The following is a 16862-nucleotide window of genomic DNA, read 5'->3' as shown; positions in this document are numbered from 1 at the left end:
GCCTGGAGCTTTGGTCTTTTCCTTCGTAGCCTCCAAGAGGGTATAGAATTTTATGTACAACCCCCAAATTGCCTGAAAATCAGAGTGGCCACTTCCACTCAGATCCCACAGTCAGCATTTGTCTCTTGGAGGCAAAAACACAGGCATCAATTCACAAAGAACAAATGGAACAAATGCCCTTGTTGGCACCAGGCATTTGCAGAGAATCTGGGCTGGATAAAGGGGAGGGGAAGATTTTCTGTCTCTCATGGTACCACAGAGAGTCGGTGTGCATGCTTGGGCCAGCGTGGAGACAGGAGGCATGTAACTCGGTGAGTTTATTCTCTGCTAGGTGTTGAAGGTTGCAGAAATGAGTAAAACAACTTCCCTTCTAGGAATAATTCACACACAGTATAGGGCTCAGTAATTTGCCTAAAATTTTATGCCAAATTATATGTGCTTTTGGATATAAGCAGTTGTTTTTCCTGGGGAGGTAACTTCTTAGATTGCAAAAAGGTCTGTGACTCCTCAAAATGTTAAGAATGATTGTTCTACACAAATGTTTTTTCTTGAGCATCTTTTCCTCAAAAGGGATGTTAGTCCTTAGAATTAGGTAGAAGCATTCAGGGCACACAGAGGAACACATATAGAGTTGGCAGCACCTTTTCGGAGGTCGTGCCTTTCTAACTCCTACTCTGCTGCTGAGGGGCCCGATAAAACACTTCTAGGAAGCTGGAGCTAAGTGTTGGTTGGTGGCAGTAGTGGTGGAAGATTCTATTTTTTAAGGACTTCTAGGCTTTTTTTTTTTTTTTTACATTCACATGGATAATGAAAAGATTTCTCATCAAGATAAAAATTTGCTAGATCTCAGCATAAGCACTTTGAGTATAAGGAGAAGTTTTCATTATAATATTTTTTAAACTTTTTTTTCCCTATATATCTTCAAGGAGTTCAAATCTACAATAAGAATAATATGTGTGGCAGGGTGTTGATTAGTGAGAAGCTATCATTTTAGTGGTTAAGGGTGCAGACTCGGGAGCCAGACTGCCTGGGTTCAAGTCCCAGCTCCTCCAAGTTGTCACTGAAAGTGAAAGTGTTAGTTGCTCAGTTGTGTCTGACTCTTTGCGACCCATGGACTGTAGACCACCAGGCTCCTCTGTCCATGGAATTTTCCAGACAAGAATACTGGAGTGGGTTGCCATTTCCTACTCCAGGGGATTTTTTGAACCCAGGGATCAAACCCCAGCCCCCAGCTTTGCAGGCAGGGAAAGTCACCTGGGAAGCCCAACTTGTCACTACTTAACATCAATTTCCTCATCTGTAAACTGGGAATAATAGTATCTGCTTCATTGAGTGGTAGTGATTTGATGAGCTAATGTATATAAAGGCTTTAGAGCAGTGCCTGACTGACTGTAAATGCTACCATACTGTTTGCTCACACTCTTAATGACACCCACCCCAATCCCCCTAGACCCTACCCCTGTTCTCCATTCAGTAACTGGATGGTGGTAAGTGGTCACTGTCATAGGGAAATGATGTGAAAGGAAAGAAGAAAAAGTCTACTTGTGAGTTTCAAAAGAACAGGCTTTGAGGAAATGGAAACAGGACAAAGGTAATAGACTGTGGACTCAGGCGAGTAGTTGGAAGTGTTCTCTCCTCCACCTCCCCACACACTGGCTAGAAAAGGATGCTGCAGATTGGAGGGAGAGTGAATTGGAATGAGGGCTATGAGAGCTTAGATGCTGGTAGATCCCTTAAAAAGGAGGCCTTGAACCCTGGTTCCATGTCAGGTGTGAGGGATTCTGGAACCGAAAACCAACCCCACAAGAAGAGAACAACAGAGTGAACCCGTGTCCTGTTTCTTTAAGGTTCTGAGGAAGTAACAATGACTCTATAGTGGGACTTGGCAGATGTGGCCTTGTTACTGAGCCCAGTTCATTCTGCACACTGCCCAACAGACCAATAAATTGAAAGTCAAGTTGTTAGAACAAGGAATAATGATTTTCATGGGGAAGCTAGCAGACGAAGAAGATGGCAGGCTAGCATCTCAGAGAACCATTTACTCTCTGTCCCAAATCGGGATCCTTTTATAGAGAAGAGAAGGAGGGGGAGGGGCTCAATATAGCATTGACCAATGGCTGACTAACGGTTACTGGTTGACGGTTGCTCTCTAAACAGTCACTTGCTTGGGGGAGGGGCCCACTGAGGCACCAACCAATAGGTGAGCAGGACCACTAACGGTTGCTGGTTGACACTTTCTCCCTAATCGGCTGCTGGCTTGTGAGAGGGGCCGTCTGACTAGGACTTCTACAGCTGAAGGCTTCCCCTGCTGCTATTACAGCCTTCCAGAGTCCTCCAGGCCCCATTACAACCTCAGCATGGTTTCTTGGTCTCCAAGCGTGGCAGAAAGGCCAGGAATGAGGAAGCCTCAGCGACCACGAAGGGCAGACTGTATTAGATGAGATGCGGCTTCCCAACAAGAACCAGGATGAAAAGAAGACACTGAGGATGAAGACCAGGTCCGCCATCACCTGGACACCACCTTAACCCTCCCAGGTGCTCAGATGCTACGCTAGAGAAAAGGGAAAGGGAGACTGACCTCGCATTCTTAGGGAAAAAATGGGACTTGAAATAGAAATTAAATCGAGTTGTGAAAAGTTCAAGGTACCTTTTCTGCACATTTGTATTTTCAGACATAGATTCATATCTGCTCTACCTAGTTCCTTCCTGACTCAGTTATTGCCCTCATTCGGGGAAAGTGAACTAAGTTTTGGCTCGAAAGTTTCGGCTCACAGCTGGCAATATCTGAGTCACCAGGGTGCATCTCCACTGCCTGTCAAGGTTGCATAATGATGACAAGAACTAAGAACTTGGGAGCAGCGCACCCCCTGAGATGACGATCACAGCACGTCAGACTGGAGGTGGAGGTATCTGAGAAGCGGGTGCTGGGAGCTCTCCATGGAGAGGGATGGGAAGCGGAGCGTGGCTCGGAAGGCAGGACCTCTGTTCAAGGCAGGGACTATGGGAACGTCCGTTCTTGTAAGATGGGAGTCCTGCGATCCTAGCTTCCTGTTCTGTTCTAGCCAGGATTCTCTGCATAAGCATTAATACGTGTCTACTGTATTCCAGGCATCATGTGGGATGCAGGGAGCATTCCTGGGTGAATGGGACAGAATCTCTGCCTCCAGAATGTCTTCTGTAATAGGGGCAGGATAGGTGTATAGCTGTTAGCGAGCCTCTGTTAGTGTTCCAGTTCAGCCATTGGTCCCCCTGGCAGTGGACCCCTCCCCCAAGCAAGCGGCCGTTAGAGACCGTTAGTGAGAGACCGTCAGGGAGCAACTGTCAGTGAGCGACCGTTAACAGTCCTGCTCAGCCATTGGTCAGCAGTGGGACCCTCCTCTAAGTTAGCGACCTTTGGGAGCTGCTGTCAAGAAGCAACCCTTAGGAGTCATGCTTCAGCCACTGGTTGGCATCACACTGGGCCACTCCCCCTCCCCTTCCTCTGTATAAAAGGAACTGAATTTTGGACTGAGGGAAGATGGGTTTTTGAGACACTAGTCTGCTGTCTTATGGGTCTGCTAGCTTTCCCCTCACCCCAACAACTCCTCTCCTGATTTACTGGCATGTTATGTGATGAGCAGAATGATTTTGAGCTGGGTAACACGTTTCCCGCTCACAAAGAGATCCTTCCCTCATTAAGTAGTAAACAGCAGATAAGATGGGAATACAAGGGGAGGAGAGTTCCTCTGATAAGAGAGCTCCAGAGGAATTCTAGCAAGCAGGGCTCCTACATTGGGTATTGGGAGGATAAATGGGTGTTGATGCAGGAGACAGGGATGCTGGGGACACAGGCTGAGCATAGACGTGCAGGTAAAGAGAAGCAAAGGTCACGAAGCAGAAAGCTCTGCAGCAGCTCTGGGCTATATGGAGACAAGAGTTGGGAGATGCAAGTTTGGGTCAAGTCACAGACAGCCTTGGATGCTATGATCAGGAATTTAGCTTCCACTCTGGAGCCCATGAGTAGCCGCTAACAGGTTTCTAGGCAGATAGTCCAATAACCAGGTTTATATTTCACAAAGATGTCTGGCAGCATTTGGAGGGCAAATGGGAAAGGACTCGAGGGGTGGCCAGAATGTTAATGAAGATTGTCTGGAGGCCCTAATTCACTAACCAGTTCCAGCAAGTCCCCAGATTGAATCACAGACTCCATAGACCCATCCATCAAGTCTTGCTTGTAAAGAGAAGGTCCAAAGGAGGTTTCTGACTAAATGGAAACAGTAGAGGATCAGACATAGGAGAGCTGAGGGCTGGTACTTAGGCTGGTTTCTAATGAGTTAGAAGAGCAGCAGACGACTCTGCCTATACCCATCCTGGCAACCTCAAGTTCCAGATTTCTCCACTTCCCTGACCTTACAGCCAGATGGAGTTTCCAGCACCAGCCCCTCTCGCCATCCTGTCCAGCTGCACTGGACTCAGGGTAGTGATGCTATTCTTGGAATGAGGAAGCAGGCCATCCTGCCAGTGATTGCACTAGTCCCTCAGTCCAATGGGGTCAGCAAGTGTTGCCATACCTTTCACAGCTCTCACTTCAGCCCAAAGCAGGGTATGACACTTCCATCAGCCTTGGAACTTCCATCAGACTCGTACTTTGTCAAAACTGCGTTTTCATAATTACCATTGTGTCCAGGACTTCCAGGGATTGCAATAACTCCACATCGCCTCTTGCTAAGTCATTTGGCTGCATTTCAGAAATAGTGTTCTCAGTTCCGACTGGCTTCAGTCTGCCGCTCCCAATTCATTATTCATGCCTGTGGCTCAGATTTTCACATCCTCATAGCCACCGGTGGCCCAGCAATCTTGGCTGGGAAATGGGGAAGTGGGAAAGGAGGGCCAGAGCATACAAAGTAGGGTGAGTGGGAAATGACTAAAAAAACACATTATGTGGAGGGTTGGGGTAGGGGGCTGCACAAGGCAGTGGGCAGATCTTTGGAGGATGGGAAGCGGGGATGGATGGGTTAAATGGGAGCCAGTGGGAAAGAAAACTCTGAGAGGCAAGAGAACAGAACAGAGAAAAGTGAGGGGCTGTCCTGGAAAAGGAAATTATGTGACTTGATTGCAAGATCAAAATGCAGCTCTTGCTACTGATTAAATTAGTTTATCTCTGCAGCACAGTGCTGGGCTGCAGAAGAGATGTCGTAGCTGGAGGTGAACAGGGAAATGAGCTCGCCATGCAGAGTTCCCTGCAGCTTCAGTGCTGTCCTGCAGTTTTCCTAGGAACCACAATGATTCCCCTTAAACAATGCATCCTTCCCCCCCTCCCTCCAACTCCTCACTCTTTAGGTGGGTTAGTAAAATTAATGACATTGACTGTTTTCACAGATCCTCTAGGAGCTTTGGCCCTGGTGTCTTATAAATATGGAAAGTTCCATCGGACAGACAACGACTGGGCAGTGTAGCCTGCTGAGGAGAGAGAGCTGACCCAACAGACACTCGATCTGACCGGAGCAAGTCCTGTAGAGCCTGCACTGGAGAGACTTTGGTGACCACCCAGCCACCACCCTGGCTGTGCCTAGACGCACCTGGGAGCTTAAAATAATCATGTCTGGGTTCCATCCTTGAAGGTTTAATTCAAGTTGTCTGGGGTAAGGCCCTTTATCATTATTAAAAACAAGAAAATCAAATGAGGCTCCTGTGTGGCCAGAGTGGAAGATCCCTGACTTAGTTCAAGCTTTTCATTTTATAGATTAAAACACGGAGGCTCCTGAAGGCAATGTCAGGTGCCCTGATTTTTCACAGTTAAGGTGTCATGGTTCTCCTGGCCTGGTCAGTGCCAGGTCAGCCTGGTCAGCATGGTCAGTGCTGGCTCTGCCAGCCTACAAGCCTCTCAGCACGAGCACCTTCCTGGGGACTCCCGAGCCTTCCTATGAAGAGGTGACTGAGCACTTACTCCCTAACATGTCCATCTGGGGCTTAGCACCCTCTAGAGAGGTTCCTTCCAGCCTGCTGAATATCTTATAAGCATCTGAAGACTGATTCAACACAGTAAATAACTCCTGTGCAGGAACACATTGAATGTCCCCCATCCCATCCCAGCATGCGGGCGCGCACACACACACACACTTGTGTAAAGCACACACAGACTTAGCCTTTCCTCATTTCTGTTTGAAAGCAGGTGACCTTTTTTCTGAATTGCAGTCACTGCTAACAATAAAAAAAACATGGAGGGAAAAAGGTGAACAAAGGGAGTTCTGCTGATGTTCCATTCCAGAAGCATTTTGTTTGATCCTGGATGGAGGGGGGCATTTCTTAGACACCTTGACTGAACACATTTACACATTTATCTGAACACAGATACACATTTGACTGAACAAAGGGTGCTGGGGATGGTAAAAGTGGACACTGAAGTGGAAAAATCAGACTTTTGCATGTCTTTCTTTACAGGAGAAACCCAGTTTATCAACAATTCGTGAAATTTCAAATACAGAGCACACTGTATAGTTTTTTCTTTTTAACACCAACGCCAAATGTTTTTTTCCTTTTTCTTTTTTTTAAATAAAAACAATAACTCTGCTGCTCCCTAATAGTTAGGACAAATATCCTCTGGTAGATTACAAATAAGAGAAATCAATTTGATTTCATACAAGACTGCATTTCATTTTGGAAGATCTTTTGGTCACATTTAAGTGCAGGAGAAAGAGATAACAGATGAAATAGCTTCATGTAGAAACAGAACATTCTTGAACATTTGTTCTAATTCATTCCCAACTCCAACTGAGCATGATGCAGAATAATGGCTTTCACAACAGTGACTCAGACAATCCCCTCCCCCTGCTTCCAAGAATGTTTCCAGTTATATCCAAAACCTTAGATGATGGGGAATGAAAATAGCATCTTATTACACACCTGTCATTGGTTCTTGGGAGAAATATCTTCCCCGAATGTTGCAGTGGGAGACTTAATTTATACACATCACAAATTCATATTCATATGTGCTCCATTTAGGCTTTATTATGTTTACAAATCTTCTGATGAATGAGAAATCAATAATCCGAGGAATTGTAAGTGTAGAAATAGAAGAAAAATAGAGTTTACCGTGCATGACAGTAAGTGCCAGCCCATAGATGCAGTGTTTGGGGTCTGAAACAATGATGAATGTCAAGTTACCTCAGGATAAATTTTCCAACTATTTATCTTAAAAAGTTAAATTACAGATACATTGTGGAGATTCTCCTGTAAGAAGTCATCAATTTCAGTGGTCAATTTCAATGCTCTTTCTGGAAATTTTTCAGGTAGAATTCTTTCTGAAGTTCTTTGAGAAAAAACAGCTAAATGTCACCCATGACCACAGACCTCCCTGGGACCTCAAAGTCAGCGCAAGAGATGAAACGGCACCTGCAGGCTGAACAGGTAACATTATACAAAGGCATGCCATTCTGTCTCATCATCATGCTTTTTATCATTACAACCACTATTATTGAGAAGTTTGAGAGTTTTTTTTTTTTTTTAAAGATATTCTATCTTTTCAGAGGCTAGGAACTCTTGGCATACATTTTTGATCTCTGATGACCCTTTATTTATGTTTTTAATGTATTGTTAAAACTGTCTTTTGAGGAATGTCATGGTTTTCTTCTGTACATTTTTTTGTGGGCGAGAACGTCTATTCAGATACAATTCCTGATGGGTTCCTCAGTTTTCAAAAGGTGATACAAAGACCCATGAACTTGAATCAGCACTGTAGAGTTTCTGCATTTCCATTTCTTGCCTTGAAGTCTAACCCTGCATGTTTTCCCACCTGCTGTGGTTCATCAGACTTCCTCCTACTTGAATCACTCAAGCTAAGGGGCTGGTGGATGGTCCAAACCCTGAAGTTACTCTACTTCATGGTTCTAGACCCAGTGATTGTTTCAGCAGGTGGATACGTGACCCAAGCTGGCTCAATTTAGAGCTTGTCTATGGATTTTCTACATTTGAAGTGGAGAGCATGTTCTCTCTTTCTTTTTGCCTCACAGGCTCTGAAGTGCCTAGAATTGTGCCTGATACAGGTTAAGTGTCTCTTCTCATTATTGTTAACAGGGTGTGCCTTTGGCGCTGCTAGTAGCCATGGCCCCCTCCACATGAAGGGACCTGGAAGAATGGGGGCAAATAAAACAAAAGCTGAGGTGAAAGGTGGAGAGAGAAATCTGGTACAATTCACACAAATCCATCCTTTTTTATGGTTTGGTTCCATGAGCTAATATGTTTCTTTTTCTTGTTTAATTTGAGTTGGGATTCCGCCATTTGTAATAAAAAGTTCTGATGATGAACACAACTTGGTGTTATTTAGCAGGTGCTTGGAAGTTTGGACTAGAAAAAAAGTGAAGATTGATGCAGGTGTTTCTAGTAGTATGGACTCAGGGACTAAGAAAATGCAGGCAGACAGGTTTGAGGGATGGTCATGAACTTAATTTTGGATGTATTAGGTTTGAAGATCTTTGAATTTTGCCACATGGAGCTACCCATTAGGTGTTTGGAAATAAGGATAGAAAGCTCAGGAAAGAGTTCAGAGGTGGGTCAGAATGGAGCTGAAACTGGAGCCCATGACCCTGAATGGGTCCAGTGAGTGAGTGCGTGAAGTTGCTCAGTTGTGTCTGACTCTTTGTGACCCCATGGACTGTAGCCTACCATGCTCCTCCATCCATGGGATTTTCCAGGCAAGAGTACTGGAGTGGGTTGCCATTTCCTTCTCCAGAGGATCTTCCCAACCCAGGGATTGAACCCGGGTCTCCCACATTGTAGGCAGACGCTTTACTGTCTGAGCCCCCAGGGAAGTCCGAATGGTCCAGAGCAGGACTGAGAGAGGCGCGGGAGAAGGAGCAGATGATGGGAGGTGGTGTGGTCCAGTGAGAGGACAGGAGAGATGTTGAAGAGGATAAGCCTAGCAACACCCTCACATGATGCCAAGAGGCTTGGATGGATGAAAGCTCAGAAGAGGCATCACAGGCTGTAGGGAGCTTATTGGTACCACCTGAGAGAAACTTCAGCTTAGTAGGAGCACAGGATTGAGAAATGGGTGGGATAAATGGATGGGGGAGGTCAGAAGAGGGAAAGGTATGGGAATTCCATAGTTTTAGTGTAGTCAGATCACCCCCTTTTTTCTTAAGAGTAATTGTGATTTAAACACATTTACAGGCTGGGAGGGGTTGGGGGCAGGAGGAGAAAGGGACAATAGAGGATGGGATGGCTGGATGGCATCACTGACTCGATGGACATGAGTTTGAGTAAACTCCGGGAGTTGGTGATGGACAGGGAGGCCTGGCATGCTGCGATTCATGGGTTTGCAAGGAGTCAGACATGACTGAGCGACTGAACTGAACTGAATTGAACAGGTTGAAGAGAAATCAAAGGGCAGAAAAAATACATCAGATGGGTACACACAGAAAAAGCACATTAAAAGAGGAAGGCGGAGAGGGTAAAAGAAGAAGTCTCAGAGAGAAAAAACTGGATTTCTTTATTTAAGACAGCAGGGCAAGAGAAAAAGACCACAATGAGCTTGGAAGAATTTAAGGTAGGAGGTGAATGCTAGGTAGAACTCCATCCCAGGATATTGAAGCCAGCAAGGTAATGTGCTACTTGACTGGTGGGTGAAGTCACTTCAGTGTGGACAGAATTTAGAACCACTATAAGAAATTAATTGAGTTTACTATAATTATTTTAGGGTATCACTGAGATTAGGAAGAATAATTTGGCAGTGTACTGTATTCAGTCAATTTTCACCAGCAGCGCAAGATAAGGAATGGCAAAAACCAAAGATGCATTTGCCTGGTTCAATGGAAAGTCAAGGAACAAGGAAATCTAGGATGCCAGGGAGCCTTACTGAGTGAAGAGAGCAGGTTTGTCTCGCCTACTAGTTTGCTGTCAGGGACTTGGCTTACTGTGGATGTCGTGCAGCACAGTATCCGGCACCTAAGGGAGATGCAATAAAGATTTATGCTATTGAATAAAAAGGCACTCATTAACTTTTATGCAGCACTCTTTCATCTAGTTTCAGCTCTGAAACACAGGAATCACCTTCCTTTCTTCTCCACATTTGTTCTGGCAGTTTGATTAGAAAGAACAAGATGTTTTTGGAATCATCCCTGTGGAGAGAGAGAGTGGTGATGGGGCCATGAGAAAAATGGGAAGTAGAAATTTGAGAAAAATAAATGAATGTATTTGCATTCCTATTGTGAGGAAGGAACTGGGTGTGATTGTGTGTGTTCCAAGCACAAGTACTGATGGTTTGAGATGAGGTGGTACATGAGTCACACAGAAGGGGAGGTTTTGCAAAGAAATTGATGAGCAAGGAGATATGGGCAGGATACAGGGTGACCAACTGTCCTAATTGCCCAGGATGAAACATGACCATGAGAGTTTTTATACCAAAATGGGAAAGTTCCAGAGTGATCGGGATATTTGGTCGGCCTACTGTGTGCAGAGAAACATGAAAAAAAAATATTAAATATTCATTTCTCTTTAAAATAGAGTAGTTTCAGAATTCCTGGAGTGGTCACCCTAGGGAACCCCCCTGAGAAGGAACATTTGATTTGTATTGGCAGACTAAAGAGTGTTAACTCCATGAACTGAACACGTTTCTAAATTGGGCTTCCTGAAGATTTCTAAAACTTCCAAGTAATTGATCTGAAGCTAAAAGTGTAAGCCCAGGCTTTATGATGACATCTTAGATAAACTGTCTTATTGCCTCATTTTAAAACATAGTATTTTTTATTAGAACCTGAAAGTGTCATTTAAGGTTACTCACCAGCTTTCTTGCAGTACAGTTTGCAGGATACTGGGGGAAAGAATAGATTCTTTTTTCCTCTCCACCCTTGCCTAGCTGAAGAAACACCATGCTGTCTCCAATGTTAAGTAGCAGGTGAGATGCTTGCATGTTTCAAAGGCCAAACAAAACATAAACCAGATGGGACCTGCTTTGGTGCTGATCTGAACCAAAAGCTGAATAAAATGAATAAACACACCAAGAATACTCTAGACAATTCCCAACAACAGAGAAGAAACACACATATGACAGAAACATAATTGTCTTTAATTTGCAAACTGATTTTGGATCCTAAGAACCTGGAATGAATGGGGCTTTTTCTTGGGTCTTACCTTTAGTCAGTGATTTCAGCAACGTTAACAACTGTATGGCGGTAGCAGTAGATGAATGGGTATGAGGGACAAGTGTGTTTAGAACTTCTCTTGAGGCAGCAGAACCTACAGAGGACAATTGAGGAAGTAGTTGTGGGAAAAACAACACAAAAGCTTTGAACAAAGGAAAATGTAGAAACTCCCAGCATTCCAAGTTGATTGATACTCTCATGCACAAATGCTATGAATGACTTACTGCTTCATTCAAATTCTTGCTCCAAATCAGTGGGTCTCAGGCTTGGCTGCATGTTGAAATTACCTGGGGATCCTTAAAATACGTGATCCCTGGGTCCAGTCCTAGAGATTCTGATTTAAATGCTCTGAGTTGTAGGCTTGGCACTGGACTACATCTGTGTAACCAAAATTGATAGCCACTATGCAATCACAATGGTATGATCACTCACCTAGAGCCAGACATCCTGGAATGTGAAGTCAAGTGGGCCTTAGAAAGCATCACTATGAACAAAGCTAGTGGATGTGATGGAATTCTAGTTGAGCTATCTCAAATCCTGAAAGATGATGCTGTGAAAGTGTTGCACTCAATATGCCAACAAATTTGGAAAACTCAGCAGTGGCCACAGGACTGGAAAAGGTCAGTTTTCATTCCAATCCCTAAGAAAGGCAATCCAAAAGAATGCTCAAACTACTGCACAATTGCACTCATCTCACACGATAGTAAAGTAATGCTCAAAATTCTCCAAGGCAGGCTTCAGCAATACGTGAACTGTGAACTTCCAGATGTTCAAGCTGGTTTTAGAAAAGGCAGAGGAAGCAGAGATCAAATTGCCAATATCCGCTGGATCATCAAAAAAGCAAGAGAGTTCCAGAAAAACATCTATTTCTGCTTTATTGACTACGCCAAAGCCTTCGACTGTGTGGATCATAATAAACTGCGGAAAATTCTGAAAGAGATAGGAATACCAGACCACCTGACCTGCCTCTTGAGAAACCTGTATGCAGGTCAGGAAGCTACAGTTAGAACTGGACATGGAACAACAGACTGGTTCCAAATAGGAAAAGGAGTACGTCAAGGCTTTATATTGTCACCCTGCTTATTTAACTTATATGCAGAGTACATCATGAGAAATTCTGGGCTGGAAGAAGCATAAGCTGGAATCAAGATTGCCAGAAGAAATATCAATAACCTCAGGTATGCAGATGACACCACCCTTATGGCAGAAAGTGAAGAGGAACTAAAAAGCCTCTTGATGAAAGTGAAAGAGGAGAGTGAAAAAGTTGGCTTAAAGCTTAACATTCAGAAAACTAAGATCATGGCATCTGATCCCATCACCTCATGGGAAAGAGATGGGGAGACAGTGGAAACAGTGTCAGACTATTTTTTTGGGCTCCAAAATCACTGCAGATGGTGACTGCAGCCATGAAATTAAAAGACGCTTACTCCTTGGAAGGAAAGTTATGACCAACCTAGATAGTATATTAAAAAGAAGAGACATTACTTTGTCAACAAAGGTCTGTCTGGTCAAGGCTGTGGTTTTTCCAGTGGTCATGTATGGATGTGAGAGTTGGACTGTGAAGAAAGCTGAGTGCCAAAAAATTGATGCTTTTGAACTGTGGTGTTGGAGAAGACTCTTGAGAGTCCCTTGGACTGCAAGGAGATCCAACTCGTCCATCCTAAAGGAGATCCGTCCTAGGTGTTCATTGGAAGGACTGATGCTGAAGCTGAAACTCCAGTACTTTGGCCACCTCATGCGAAGAGTTGACTTATTGGAAAAGACCCTGATGCTGGGAGGGATTGGGGGCAGGAGGAGAGGGGACGACAGAGGATGAGATGGCTGGATGGCATCACCGACTCGATGGGCATGAGTCTGAGTAAACTCCGGGAGCTGGTGATGGACAGGGAGGCCTGGCGTGCTGCTATTCATGGGATGGCAGAGAGTCAGACACGACTGAGCGACTGAACTGAACTGAACTGATGCCATCAGTCAGGAAATCAGGAGAAAAGGCCCAAGCCAGTAGTTTCCAAATTGTACATGCTGAAGAATGGCCTGGAGGGATTGGTAAAATCTCCTGGAGCTCATCTTCAGAGGATTCAGTAGGTCAGGGTGGGGCCTGGAGATATGCATTTCTAACAAGTTCCCCAGGGCTGCTGCTGCTTCTGGGCCAAGGATCACGCTGTGAGTACCGCTGGCCTGAGTGGATATTCTGTTACTATGTCTGGAGACAACTAAACCATTCATAATTCCTTGCGGTACCCCTGAGAGTTCTGTGGACCCTCATTTCAGTGTGTTTAGAGGGCACATCTGAATTGATTTGCCCCATTCCCTCCAGCCAATGGGAAGAAGCCCCTCCCTTTTCAAGCCTGGAAGTGTAAGGGCTTTGTTCTTTGCTGATCTTGTTGCTTTGAGGGGATGCCATATAATTATCATCATGGGTGTCTGGTAATCCTAGCGAACACAATGTCCTGGGCATTTGCCAGCCACCTCCATGGAGTCACTCCAATCTAATGGCACCCCAACTAGCCAGGCCGTCCTCCTTCAGTGCACCCCTCCATTCTACCTTGGAACCCCCACTCTGTGCCTGCCCTCATCCAATAAGCAGGACCCACAGTGCATTTGGAACCCTGGCCCATTGTGCCCAGAGAACCATGGTGGACCAAAGAATAGTATGAGATCATAGGTACTATTTGTGGGGGGCACTTGTTCTGCCAAAAACTGCTGGAACTTCATACACATCCCTTAAATTAACCTTCATGTCAACCTTGAAAAACAAGAATTATTATGACCATTTTATAGATGAGGAAACTGAGGTTGAAAGAGTATGACTTGCCCAAAGCCTTACGGCCATTGAAAAAGAGATGAGATGTATGGTTGGTCTGGCTCCAAAGCCCATGCTTTCCCCCTACTCTTCTGCCTATCCGGCACAGGGAGACTAGGGTGACAGAGAGAGCAGGGGACCCTGGCTGGTAAATGGTCTGGCCTCCTCTCCCAGATGCTGCTAAGCAGCCGGGCAGCCTTGGACAGGTTGTAGCCCCATCCCCAGTGCCTCTGTCCTCAGATCCTTATCTGTGAAATAAGGGGTTTGACCAGGTGGCTACTGTTCCTCCCACTCTTAACTTTCTAACATTGTCTCTGAGACTAATGGAATTGTGCATCCTTTCCTGGGGTTCTGCCCTGCTTGACGGCCACATCGTATATTCAGCAGATCTGTTTCCAGAGAGAGCATCTTCTAAAGGTCCAGGTTGAATTACTGCGGCACCACTCAGCCAAGGTAGTGGGAGGTATGTCAGTCTGTCTGAGAGCCCCCGACGACAGTTTATAACCCACTCACTGAATGTCCCATCTACTCTCTGGTGACACTTGGCTTTCAGTTATCTGAGTTGGTACTAGATTGAAAGCTGGTAACCTAAAACCTGAGGGAGAGGAGGACAGGAATCAGACACACTCCACTGTGTGTCCCCTTGCCTGTTGGCCCTGGAGCGGTGGCCCTGTGTGTGCCTGTCACCCACAGGAGGCCAGGCAGGTGCACGCTGGGCTCCACTTTCTGTAGCCCTTCTTCCAGGGCCTGCAAAGGCAAGAGTGGGGAAGGATATTGGTCTTACAGCTTTTTATTATGATATTATTAATTGCTACTAATATTACGGCTATTGCTACTAATAATACATAGAATGATGTGCTACTTTCCTCCTGGAAAATGAAATGTGACCTAAAATTAGGAACCCTAAATTATTCATTCATATATTTTTTATTATAGTTGATTTATAGTGTTGTGTTAATTACTGCTGTATAGCAAAGTGATTCAGTTATACATATATATGCATCCTTTTTCTAATATATTCTGTTCCATTATTGTTTGTCACAGGACATTGAATATAGTTTCCTATGCTATACAGGAGTCCCTTGTTGTTTATCTTTTCTACTTATAGAAGCTTATATCTGCTAACCCCAATCTCCTACTCCATCCCTCCCCTGACCCCCTGCATCTTGACAACCACAGTCTGTTCTCTGTATCTGTCAGTCTATTTTTGTTTCATAGATAAGTTCATTTGTATCATATTTTAGATTTCACATATAAGTGATATCATATGGTATTTGTATTTTTCTTTCTTACTTTCTTCACTTAATATGATAATCTCTAGTTGCATCCATGTTGCTGAAAATAGCATTATTTTGTTCTTTTTTATGGCCAAGTAGTGTTCTGTTATATATATGTGTTACACACCCTCTTTATCAATTCATCTGTCAATGGACATTTAGTTTGTTTGTTTCCATATCTTGGCTATTGTTATTAATGCTATATGGACATAGGGGTGCATGTATCTTTCTGATTTATAGTTTTGTCCAGATACACGCTCAGGAGTGGGATTGCTGGGTCATATAGTAATTCTGTTTTTCATTTTTCTGAGGTACCTCTGTACTGTTTTCCATAGTGGCTACACCAACTTACGTTCCTAGCAACACTGTAGGAGGGAGGAACCTTAATTAGAGTTGATCATTTCATTCAAATGAGTCTCATCTTTCATCTGTAATGTGCGAGAAAGCAGTGATGGACCACTGATCTTCAAGTGCCCTCCCAGGCTCCATGAGATTCCATCATAGATTAGAGGGTACAGAGTAGGTAGATATCAGGAATCCTGCTTTCTAAACAGGCAAATAATGCAAAAATTTTGTTGTTGTTGTTGACTCTTTATATATTTATTGTTAAAATTTTGGTCAAATACTCTTAACATAAAATTTACCATCTTAACCGCTATGAAGTACATTAAGTACATTCACATTTTGTGCCACCAGCACCACCATCCAGCCAGGAACTCTATTTATCTATAAAAATATGTTAACAGTCTTCACACAACACTAAAAATAGCATCGCCGAAAGCAATACTGTTTTGAATTTGTAAACCTCCATTGTAGAAATTTAAGGCATTTCACAAACATTGCCTTGTCCATCCTTGTGATGACCTTATATAGAAGTAGAGAAATAGGAGAGCAGACAAATCAGACAGAAAGAAGGAAAAAGATCCAGGGGATATGCAGGTTTGCTCAATTTCACTTTGACTCTCAGACTCAGTGGATCACCCAGGTTCTCCTAGTTTTCAGGTAGCTGAGGATCTTAGAACTTGGATATGTGCCTTTCGGTCTGTTTTCAGTTTTCTAAGACTGTGGTGGTTTAGTTGCTAAGTCATGTCCGACTCTTGTGATCCCATGGACTGTAGCCTGCCAGGCTCCTCTTGTCTATGGGATTCTCCAGTCAAGAATACTGGAGTGGGTTGCCATTTCCTTCTTCAGAGGATCTACCCCACCCAGGAATCAAACCCGGGTCTCCTGCATTGCAGGCAGATTCTTTACCGACTAAGCTATGAGGGAAGCCCCACAAATGAGTGCTTGTTTTCACAAAGTGTGTTTACTTAACAGGCCAGAATACAGGAGTAGGTAGCCTTTCCCTTCTCCAGGGGATCTTTCCAACCCAGGGATTGAACCCAGGTCTCCCGCATTGCAGGCAGATTCTTTACCAGCTGAGCCACAAGGGAAACCCAAGAATATTGGAGTGGGTAGCATATCCCTTCTCCAGGGGATCCTCCTGACCTAGGAACTGAACTGGGGTCTCCTGCATTGCAGGCGGATTCTTTACCAACTGAGCTATCAAGGAAGTCTAAGACTGGGATGATAGCATTAACCAGAGGGAAGTTAGATGATAGTGTGGGCTCGCCCTGCCTCAAGGGAAAGGTTTTCTTCATGGACAAGTTGTTGGGATAGGTGTAT

General features: G+C 44.4%; 1 long non-coding RNA gene across 7 annotated transcripts in view; it reads left to right on the top strand.

Annotated features, from left to right (window-relative positions):
• Positions 1-222: 222 nt before the first annotated feature.
• Positions 223-16862, top strand: part of LOC110152170 (uncharacterized) — a 212334-nt gene continuing 195694 nt past the window's right edge. For all 7 annotated transcript variants that reach the window (XR_011485138.1, XR_011485133.1, XR_011485137.1 and 4 more), the window contains exons 1-3: positions 223-311; positions 5359-5621; positions 7269-7386. This is a non-coding gene — a long non-coding RNA (uncharacterized lncRNA). The remainder of the gene's footprint in view (positions 312-5358; positions 5622-7268; positions 7387-16862) is intronic.

Source organism: Odocoileus virginianus, chromosome 32 (assembly GCF_023699985.2).
Source record: "Odocoileus virginianus isolate 20LAN1187 ecotype Illinois chromosome 32, Ovbor_1.2, whole genome shotgun sequence".
NCBI classification, from domain to species: domain Eukaryota; kingdom Metazoa; phylum Chordata; class Mammalia; order Artiodactyla; family Cervidae; genus Odocoileus; species Odocoileus virginianus.
This window is presented reverse-complemented; position numbering and strand designations above follow the sequence as displayed.